The following is a 10,803-nucleotide window of genomic DNA, read 5'->3' on the forward strand; positions in this document are numbered from 1 at the left end:
TATTAAGGCTTTTTGGAGGGTTTTGAAACCTGAATTCAGGAGATTTGTAGATGAAATCGACTTTGATGGAAGGTTTCCTAGAGGCAACAATGCTTCCTTCATGGCCTTTATTCCTAAAACAAGTCATCCTCAATCTTTAAATGATTACAGGCCTATTTCTCTCATTGGGTGTATGTATAAAGTCATAGCCAAGCTTTTGGCAAACAGGCTGAGGAGTGTCATTTCTGGTATTGAGGCTTCTTGGGAGAATGTTCTTGTCTTGAAGGCAATGCTTAGAGGCTTTGAGATGGCCTCTGGTCTGAAAATTAATTATGCTAAAACTCAGTTTGGGATCTTTGGCCAATGCTGTTATTTAATTTTGTATTGCAGAGTGGTTATTAGGTGCATTGCACTTATGTATAAATCACCAACAGTACTTCTAGTGCTGTTGTGTTTATTATGAATATTCCATGCAAATCAAACAAACAGAATAAGGAGGCCCAGGAGAGTGTTTTTTGGGATGTAGCCAGAGATTTGGGAATGACTTTCGAAGAGAATTTAGGCAACATAGTCAAGATGAAGAATGAATTAAAACAGGCTGACATATCAACAGCACCACAAGCTGTGATGGGAAAGGAAAAAATTGACTCATGAATATTGTATCATACAATTCAAGAGGGTTGGGTAGTGGTATCAAATGGTCTGCCATCAGGAAGCAGACCTTGTCACATAAAATTGATATCCTGTGCATCCAAGAAACCAAAAAGGAATCTATAGATAAAAAGCTTTGTCTGTATTTATGGGGTGATAGTAGTGTAACTTGGGAGTGTGATCCCTCATGTAATGCAGCTGGGGGCCTGCTGTGCATTTCGAATAATGATTCTTTTATGGTAGAAAGGAGGGTAGTGGGGAGGGGTTTCATAATGTTGGAAGGCTGGTGGATTAAAGATAACAAGAAGGTATTCATCATTAATGTATATGCTCCCTATGATTTACAAGGGAAGAGAGATCAATGGGAACGGCTTCTACAGCTGAAATCCTCCTATCAAGATGGCTTGTGGTGTGCCTTAGGTGACTTCAATTCGATAAGACACCAACATGAGAGACTGAGTTCATCTCAGTCAGTGAGTAACTCCACTAGCATTACTGAATTTAACTCCTGGATCTCTGATATGGCTGTTGAGGAGGTTAGGTGTATTGGGAGAAAGTTCACTTGGTGCAGACCTAATGGTGGAAGCATGAGCAAGCTGGACAGGTTTTTCTTATCTGATAATTGGTTGTCTCAATGGCCAGATACCACTCAGTTTGTGTTGGAAAGGGATTTCTCTTACCACTGCCCTATCCTCTTGAGGTCTATAAACATTGATTGGGGACCTAAGCCTTTCAAGATTATGGATTGGTGGTTGAAGGATAAGGGTTTCCAGAATATGGTGGCTCTCAAATGGGGCAATTATCACCCTCATGGTTGGGGAGGTTATGCTCTCAAGCAAAAGCTGAAGTTCATTATAGTATGCATAAGGCAGTGGAGCCTCTCCAATGGTGTTACTTTTTTTTTTTTATCGGCAAAGATAATATATTATATATATAAAGAGAAACCAAGTACCAGAGGTACCATGATTACAGTAGAATCCAGTGGAATGGTTCCTAAGACAGACTACATAACAGTCTCAGAGGGAACCAAACTGGAAGATAGATAAATATAGCTACTGCTACACTATAATTTCTACCCTCAACTAAGAACAAAAGCATCTCTAAGGTTAGATGACCATTGATTGTAGTGAATTGTAAAATCTTTCTCAAAAATTCTAAGCCATGACCAAAGTAAGAATAGAGCATCCTCCAACAGTTTGTTGCCATCAAAGGTGCCATTTCAAAGATTCAGAATAGAGCATCCTCCAATAGTGTTACTAATGTGAATAAGATTCAGAATTTAAAGAGGGATCTGAATGCTTTGGAGGTAGGTACTCATGATAGAACCTTGTCCCAAGCTGAAGTGGAGCTCAAGAAATCCCTCCAGGAGCAGCTTTGGTTTGCAGCAAATGCCTATGAATCCATGTTTTGGCAAAAGGCCAGAGTGAAGTGGTTAAAGGAAGGGGACATAAATTCTGCTTATTTCCATAAACTGATTAACTATAGAAGGAGGCACAATGGTATTCAGGGGCTGATCTTTGATGGTGTGTGGGTCCATGATCCCAACAGTGTTAAAAGTGCAGCTTTAACCCATTTCAAAAACAGATTTGCTGCAAACTGGATACTTTTTACAAACTGCAATAATTTAAGCACCCTTTTTGCGAGCAACTTATGAGTTGTGACCCACTTTAACCCATTCAGCCGTTACAGGGACAGTATAATTAAAGCTAATCTTGTGACAGAGGATTCTATTTTTTCAGTAGAACTACATGAAACATGAGGTTGAAACTTCTGTCTAGTTTGCTTAATTGGGTGATGAAGAAATAAATTATTTTAGATTAGGAAAATGATGTGTCCATGTTTCACGACTGATAATACCAATTCTACAAGCAACTTCACAAGGTCATGAATCGATTCAGTAGCCCACAACTTTGCCTACGGTGGGCCAAGCAATCAATATGAATTTCAAGAAAGCAAAATAGAGGAACAACAAAATCTTCAGGTTTCACATACAGGGCCAATGGCAGTACTGTATTCTCAAATCAACATTTTACCCAACCCAAGTTACTTATATGACAGACATACATACACATACTACAGGACATGATACGTCATTCAGCTGAAAACTGAGGGAGAAACAAATCATGGAGTATACTATAATCAATATCTATGCCCCATGTGATAGCCAAAACAAAAGAGTTTTATGGGAGTCTATAAAATAGCTCAAGATCCTAAATCCGAATGGGTTATGGTGCCTGGTGGGAGATTTTAACAGTGTAAGGAATGCATCGGAAAGGGTGGGCATATCACAAAGAGGGATGGCTAACACACCCAGCAATGAATTCAATGAATGGCTAGAAGATCTTGATGTGGTTGAACCACCATGTATTGGGAAAAAATATACTTGGTTTAGACCAAATGGAACAGCCAGAAGCAAGTTAGACAGAGCCTTTGTTTCCTCATAATGGCTCACTAAATGGCCAGCTAGTTCGCAGTTTGTCCTAGAACGAAACTTCTCTGACCACTGTCCAGTATTATTTAAATCCAAAAATGTAGATTGGGGGGCAAAACCATTCAAAGTACTCGATTTTTGGCTCAAGGATAAGTCTTTTGGGAAGATAGTGAAGGAATGCTGGACTCAAACACAGCTGAGTGGTTGGGGTGGTTTTGCACTCAAAGAGAAGATCAAACACCTTAAGGAAAGGCTGAAGTCATGGAACAAAGAGCAGTTCGGAGACACATTTAAGAGGGTCCAGCAGCTAGAGGCAGAGATTAATAAATTGGAATCTGAAGCAGCAGATAGGCAGATGACTCCCCAAGAAATTACAATTAGAAAGAGGCTATAGCAAGATCTTTGGACAGCAGCCCAAGCTCATGAATCTTTAATAAGGCAGAAGGCGAGATCTAAATGGATCAAGGAAGGCGACTGTAACTCCCGATACTTCCACCTGCTGATTAACTCACACCGCAGATTTAATGTCTTAAATGGTGTGGTTATTAACGGGTCATGGATTGATGAGCCAAATAGAGTAAAAGAGGAAGTCCACAGTTTTTTTCAGCAAAGATTCCAAGAATCCATGCACAACAGGCCAAATTTAAATGGCATCAGCTTCCATAGTATTGGACAACGAGAAAACCAAAGGCTGGTGGACAGCTTCAAGGAGGAAGAAATCATGACAGCGGTGTGGGACTGTGATAGCAAAAAGAGCCCAGGGCCCGATGGATTTAATTTTAAATTCATCAAGCAATTTTGGCAGATTTTGAAACCGGATGTCCTCCGATTTATAGATGAATTTCATGCAAATGGTGTTATCCCAAAAGGGGCTAATGCTTCATTTATTGCCTTAATACCCAAGGTGGCTGACCCGCAATGTGATGCAATCCTACCCCCCAAGGGTATTGGATAGAAGACTCCAAGAGGCTTGGGCTAGAGCTACTAAAGAAGGCCCTAGGGTTCTCATGAACCTTAGGGTAGATTTTTGAGCCCATGGGTCAAGGTTGGATCCATTCTTCTTTGTAAATGTTAGAAATGGCTTTTCCTTCTTTTGGGCCTTGTATTTTGGCCATTCTAGTAGTATAGGGTTTTAGCCTTGTATTTCAGGGCATTTTGAGTAGTCTTTGTAATAGGGACTTTTTTTATATTTTCATGTATTTTGGCATGGGGGTGAGCTTAGCTATTATAGGGGGTGTGTGTAGCTAAGCTCTAGCTTCTCAAGGAAGTTTTCTCAAAGAAGTTTCTCAAGGAAGTTTTCTCAAGAAAGCTTCTCAAGGAAGCTACCTAGTCTATAAATAGAAGCATGTGTAACACTTGTTGTAACTTTGATGAATGAGAGTCTTGTGAGACACAACTCAAAGTTCAACTTCTCTCCCTTTTTCTTCCTTCAATTTCGTGCTCCCCCCTCCCTCTTTCTCTCCCTCTTTCTTTTCCTCCATTGAAGCATCCTCTCCAAGCTTCTTATCCAAGGCTCATCTTGGTGGTGAAGCTCCTTCTTCCATGGCTTATTCCTTAATGCATGGCGCCTCCTCTCACCTCCTTTCCTTTGTCTTCCACTGCATCTCCATGGTGGAAAATAACCATTAAAGGACCCCATTGAAGCTCAAAGATCCAGCCTCCATAGAAGCCCCACAAGCAAGCTTCCATCAAGTGGTAATCAGAGCACAAGAGCTTCAAGTAGGTGCTCCTTAAACCTCCATTAATTTTTTTTCTTTACCTTCTCTTCCATTGTTGTTTCTTCATTTTTCTCCATGTATCTCCTCACATGTCTTGTTCTAAATTTTGTTAACATGAATCTTTAGAGTTTCCACCGATTAAACTTGCTATAGAAACTAGATTTGATTTTCTATGGTTCAAATTTCTTGTTTTTGTTCTTGAACCATGAATTGTGTTGAGTTGAGGTTCCTTTGAGTTTTGTCTTGTTATTTTTTGTGCTGAAACCTAAACCATAAAATTCTTACAAAAATATTAAAGTAGAAGAAAACCTAAAAAATCTAGAGTGACTTGTTCACCTATTGTAGTTTTGTCATAGAAGTCATGTCTAGTCATGAAACTTGTCACATAAGATTTCTTATGTTGTGCTGAATTTTATTTTCTTGTTTCTTTGTCTAACTCATTTGTTCATGAGTGTATGAAATTATTTAAGCCTATTATTTGATTTGAGTCAAATCTTTCATGTTAATTAGTCCTTAACATGTTCAAGCAAAATTCTTAGAGAGTCTTTGATTGTGAACCTTTTCTTGAACTTTTAGGTTTCCTTATGATTGTGCCTATTGTGAATTTGAGTTTTGATGATTGAATTGCTGGCTGAAATGTTGATCCTAAGTGAATATTGAACTCCTAAAACTGTGGTAAACAATCCTAGTGAGTTCAACATACATAGGAAGGTTGAAAGTAAGCCCAAGGCAATCAATATACCATGCTTAAAGAAACAAATCGCTGGTGCTGGCAGCTTGGACATACAAACTTGTAAAAATTACTGAGAATTGGTTACTTCGAATTTTGAGCTGAAATTTTTACTAAATTTTCTAGACATCTGGAAAAAAATTATAAAAAAAGAAACAAGTGATTTGGATAAAAGGAAAAAATACGAAAAATCACACGAGTTGGCAAGAAAATCAGTATCCAGAAAAAAAAGGTGAAAGGGAAGTGTGCTTGTTGTTTTGGCTCAAAATTTATTCTATAATTGGAAATTTCAATTGAAAATTAGTGTGAAGACAAGTGCCAAAGCTAGAGGTTTGTTGAGTCTTTTTTTCAGTTTTTTTACTCTACTCTAGAGCCATTCTAAGTTTCTCTTTGAGTCCTAGCTTGTTTCTATGTCCTTTTCATTGCTTTAGTTGTTGAATAATCCTTGAAAAATTGTCTTGTTAAAACTCCATTGGTTCAGCTTTCATTTCATTTTTTTTGGTCTTTGGTTATTGCTTGCCTCTTTGTTTCCTTGTTTGTGGGTTGCCATATAGGGAATTGGAAGGAGGATTAGTGCCATCCCTTGAAGAATTTGAGTCCAGAAGCAAGGGGCCAACCACCTTAAGAGCTATTGGACTATGAAGCACTCCAAATTGAGTGAATCACCAAAGAGAGAACAACCACCAAAATTGAGGACCGTTTTGTAATTTTGTAATTTGCAATTTACTTACCTTCATTGCTTTCAAGTTTTGTAACAAAAAGACCTTTCATTGGAAGTGTGTTGGGAGCCTCCAATAGGTTACCAAACTTCCATTTGTGTGTAATAATTTTAGGCAATTTTTCCTTAGGATAGTGAGTGTTTTGTTGGGAACCTTGAATGTGGTCATCCAAACACTCTTAGGATTCGCCTAGTTTACATTTCTTGCTTACTTTCATAGCTTATTTCCTTTACCTTCCATTGTCAAACCGCCTAGATACCTTTCCTTTTACCAATTAGTTTTTTACCTTATCTTTCACACCTCTTTTAGTGTTTATTTGACTAGTTTCAACCATAGTTTCTTTTACCTTTTGTTTTCAAACCTCCAACAAGAAAGAACCACAACTTAGGAACCAACATGAGTCATCATTCATCTGGTGTTAATGGCGAGGGTACTAGTCATAAAGACCCTTTATCTAGAATCTTAGATGAGTTGAGTTCCCTCAAGCTATGGAAAGAAAAACAAGAGAGAAAAGAAAAAGGAAAAAAAAAAGAGTGGAAGAAATAAGTCAAGATGAAAGAAAGAAAATAAGAGAGGAAGAAAGAAGAAAAATAATAAAAGAAATGAAAAGAGAAAAGCATGCCTCCTATAGTAGTCATAACTCTTGCAAGAGCCTAGGTGAAGAACTTCGTGACTATTACGAAGGAAGGCATAGGTCACATCTTAGACCTCACTCCCATAGAAGAGAAAAGGAAAGAAAGCCTCAAGAGGCTAACATTAACCTCTCATACTTCCATGGGAAGGACAATGTAGAGGCTAACTTAGATTGGGAAATAAGGGTAGAGCAACAACTTAAAAATAAGTCTACTTCAAAATCTTATAGCTCTCACTCTTATCCAAAGAAAGACCAAGGTCAAGGCATCTTAGGGGTGGCAACTTCTAAGCCCAAAGATGATAAGGGGAAGACAATAGAAAAGCAAGCCCCTAAGGCTAGTATGCAAGAGAAAACTAGCTCTATAAAGTGCTTTAAATGTCTTGGAAGAGGACACATTACTTCTCAATGCCCCACCACAAAAACAATGATTATGAGGGGCCAAGACATTTATAGTAGCCAAGATGATGCTACTACTTTACCTTCCTCTAGTGAAAGTGAAGAAGCAAAAGGGGAAGAATCTAGTGAAGAAATCTACCCCCAAGAAGATGGACAACCCTTAGTGGATAAAGAGAAGTGCAAGGAGGTAAGTGTCTCCTCTAAGAGGTTAGCTAAGAAGGAAACCCATTTTACAATAAAGACAAACATTAAAGAAACTTTCCCTCTTAGACAACCTCCACATTTTCTCTTTTGTAAAAAGACACTTGTTAGCACTGCCACACCTCTTGGGCTTGAGGTTATTCCTCAAGTAAAGGAGTTGTTGGATGAGGGTTTGGTTCGTAAGAGTTTAAATTCTTGTGCTTTGTTGGTGCCCAAAATAGGTATTATTAGGCACCAAATCCCTACAATAAGTGATATGATGAATGTGTTGAGTGTTGCAACCCTCTTTTGTAAAATCAGTCATGCACCCAACATCTTCATGATTGATGTACATAGGGACTCATTAGGTAGGTTTGTTCTTATTTTTGGTTTTAATACAAACTTAGGTGCTCATATGGGACACCTTAGGTTTGTCGTATTTTTTTGTAGGAATAATCAACATAAAAATATAGAAAAAGGTATGCTTTATTGCATTACTTTCCTTAATTTTTTAAATAGTGATCAAGGGGTTCCCACGGACCCTAAGAGAATAAAGGTCATTCCTGATTGGCCCTCTCCACCAAGTATAAGGGAAATCTGGGGCTTCCATGACTTAACAAACTTTTACAAAAGTTTTGTCCCATATTTTTCTATACTTGTAGCACCACTCATTGAGTTGGTGAGGAACCATGTTCCCTCATGGGAAGTCATTGTCACATCATATAGACACATTTTGTGCATGTCCTTCATGCTTTACATGCCTCATGACACCAAAGCACACTTAGTGGAGAATCTTGGACTTGATCTTGGATTAGTGGGCTTAACCATATCTAAAATTCACTAATCATAATTAGTGAAATTTTGGCTCCAAAATTTGGCTCCACAAATTCAATTTCAAATTCAAGTGAAATTTGAATAGAAATTCAAATTTCCCTCCAATTTTGTGTGACACTTAGGCTATAAATAGAGGCCATGTGTGTGCATTTTTTCAACTTTGATCATTTGAGAATTACACTTCAAAGTTCAGACCTCATTTGAGGCACTAAATTTCGTGCTCCTTCTCTCCCTCTCCCTTCACTCATCTTCTCCTTCCTTCAAGCTCTTATCCATGGCTTCCTATGGTGGTGAGCTTCTTCTTGACTCATCTTCTCCTTGAAGTGGCATCTCCAATCATCTTCTTTCTCCATTCCACTGCCATTCATCTTCAAGAAGCAAAGGACTCCATTGATGAAGAAGATCCAAGGCCTACAAGCTCCACATAGAGCTACATCAAGATGAAAGATGATGAGAAAAGAAAAGTGCAAAATGATCAAAAAGCTAAAAACATTTTAACTTCTGCTTTATCTTCTGATGAATTCTTTCATATTGCAAGGTACAAAAGTGTAAAGAAAATATGGAAAATTCTTGAAGTCACTCGTGAAGGCACCACAGATGTAAGAAAAGCAAGAAAGCACATTCTTGTATCCGAATATGAAGCTTTCTGAATGAAGAATGGAGAAACCATTTCAGAACTTCAAACAAGATTCACCCATATTGTGAATCACCTTCTTGGTTTTGGAAAATGTTTGAAAATGATGATGAGTTGAACATCAAAATCCTCAACTGTCTTACAAGAACTTGGGAACCAAAGATCACAATAATCAAGGAATGGGAGGACTTAGCATCAATGTCAATGGAAGCTCTCTTCAAAAAATTTCTTGCATATGAACATGAGTTTATTCAACAATCTCATATAGAAGAAATAGAAAAGAAAAGAAAAGGAATTGCACTCAAGGTTGGTTCTTCAAAGGAAGACTACAAAGATAACTCTAGTGATGATGAAGATGTTGAGAATATTAGCTTGATGTTGAAGAAGTTTGGAAAATTTCTCAAAAGATCCAAAGACAAAAAATTCTCTAAACCTTCAAAGAAGATACAAAGCAACAACAACACCTTCACATATTTAGTTACTCATGCAATCTGATTTCAAATGTAAAAACTACTAAGTTATACAATTTATGAAAACCAACTTTCAATGAAGTAGGTAAATAAATATATTGTAAGCATAACAAAAGGAATGAGGCAAATTAACAATAGTCTAAAATCAATAAAAAATAATCAGTAAAAAAAGGATATTGTAAGTGTTCAACCGATAAGGATTGAAATAAGAAACAGAAGATCTCATATAGATCGATCATGAATATTTTTTTATCCTACTATGTTATTTTATAGATATAAGTTAATTGACAAATTGAACATTCATAAGGTGATACTTAAAAAAGAAGGCAATAAGCAAGTGACACAAGCGTATAGAGTGGTTGCTATATGTCCTTCAAAAGAATCTCACCCTTGACAAGATGCTTTTAAATAAGTAAGGAATCCTCTTGCTATGAATAAGTTAATTGTCTTGTTATGAATCCTCTATCACTGGCGAGTATAAAAGAAAATAAAAGTGCATAGATTGAATCATAATTGTAACCTGCAAAATCAAATTCCATAATGTGGTAAAATATATCAAACTTGTATTTCAAATGCTAATGGAAGACATAGTTCTTAATTATATTAATGTCTCATAAATTCATATTTTAATTTAATCCTTATGTTGAGAAACCACATTCACTCAAAGCCTAACCTTACTGGTTATTAGGATTAGTCCTTTGGTATTAAGTTTGACTACAATGATTAGTGGTCCAAATTAATAGGAAAAAAAGAAGAAGAAAGAGAACCAAAACAGAGTCTAAAAAGAACTTGCAGATAAAGAACTTGTGGGCTTACAACCCGCAAACAAAAACCAAAATAAAGTTGATATTCTCTAATTGGTTGAGCTGGCTATACTTTTTCCCCAAACAGAACAAGATGATACCTTTTCCCAAACTCGAAAAGGTATCATTCAAATTGATTTTGAGAAGAGGGAGAAAATTTCACATTTTTAATTTGGGAAAATTATTTGTAAGGCTATGTAAAATCTAGGAAATTAGATCACCATGTTAGAAATTTGGGAAAATTATCTGTAAGGCTATGTAAAATGTTTCTTTGACAAAATTCCCTAGCTAAATTTCACTGAGCCTTGAATTTGTTTTATTTTTTAGGGCTTAGGTTTTTGGTGCATTGTGCATTGTTTGTGATAAATTATCTATTTTTTGCTAAGTGTGACTTGTTGTAAATATTTGTTGTTATATGTATTTGTGCTCTGTCTTGAACTATTTGGAAGACCCAAGAAGTGTGAATATTGAACAATTATTATTGTTGTGTGCATTGTTTTATTTGGAGATCGGGAGGTATGACCTTGGGCACTGAAAATACATGTGATTGTGTGTAATATAGTTTGTTTACAACTGTAGTATGTAATTTCTTTTGTGTGTTAGATATTGTGTGGTAGTTACAAT

The sequence above is a fragment of the Glycine soja genome, chromosome 19, assembly GCF_004193775.1.
Source record: "Glycine soja cultivar W05 chromosome 19, ASM419377v2, whole genome shotgun sequence".
Classification (NCBI taxonomy): Eukaryota; Viridiplantae; Streptophyta; class Magnoliopsida; order Fabales; family Fabaceae; genus Glycine; species Glycine soja.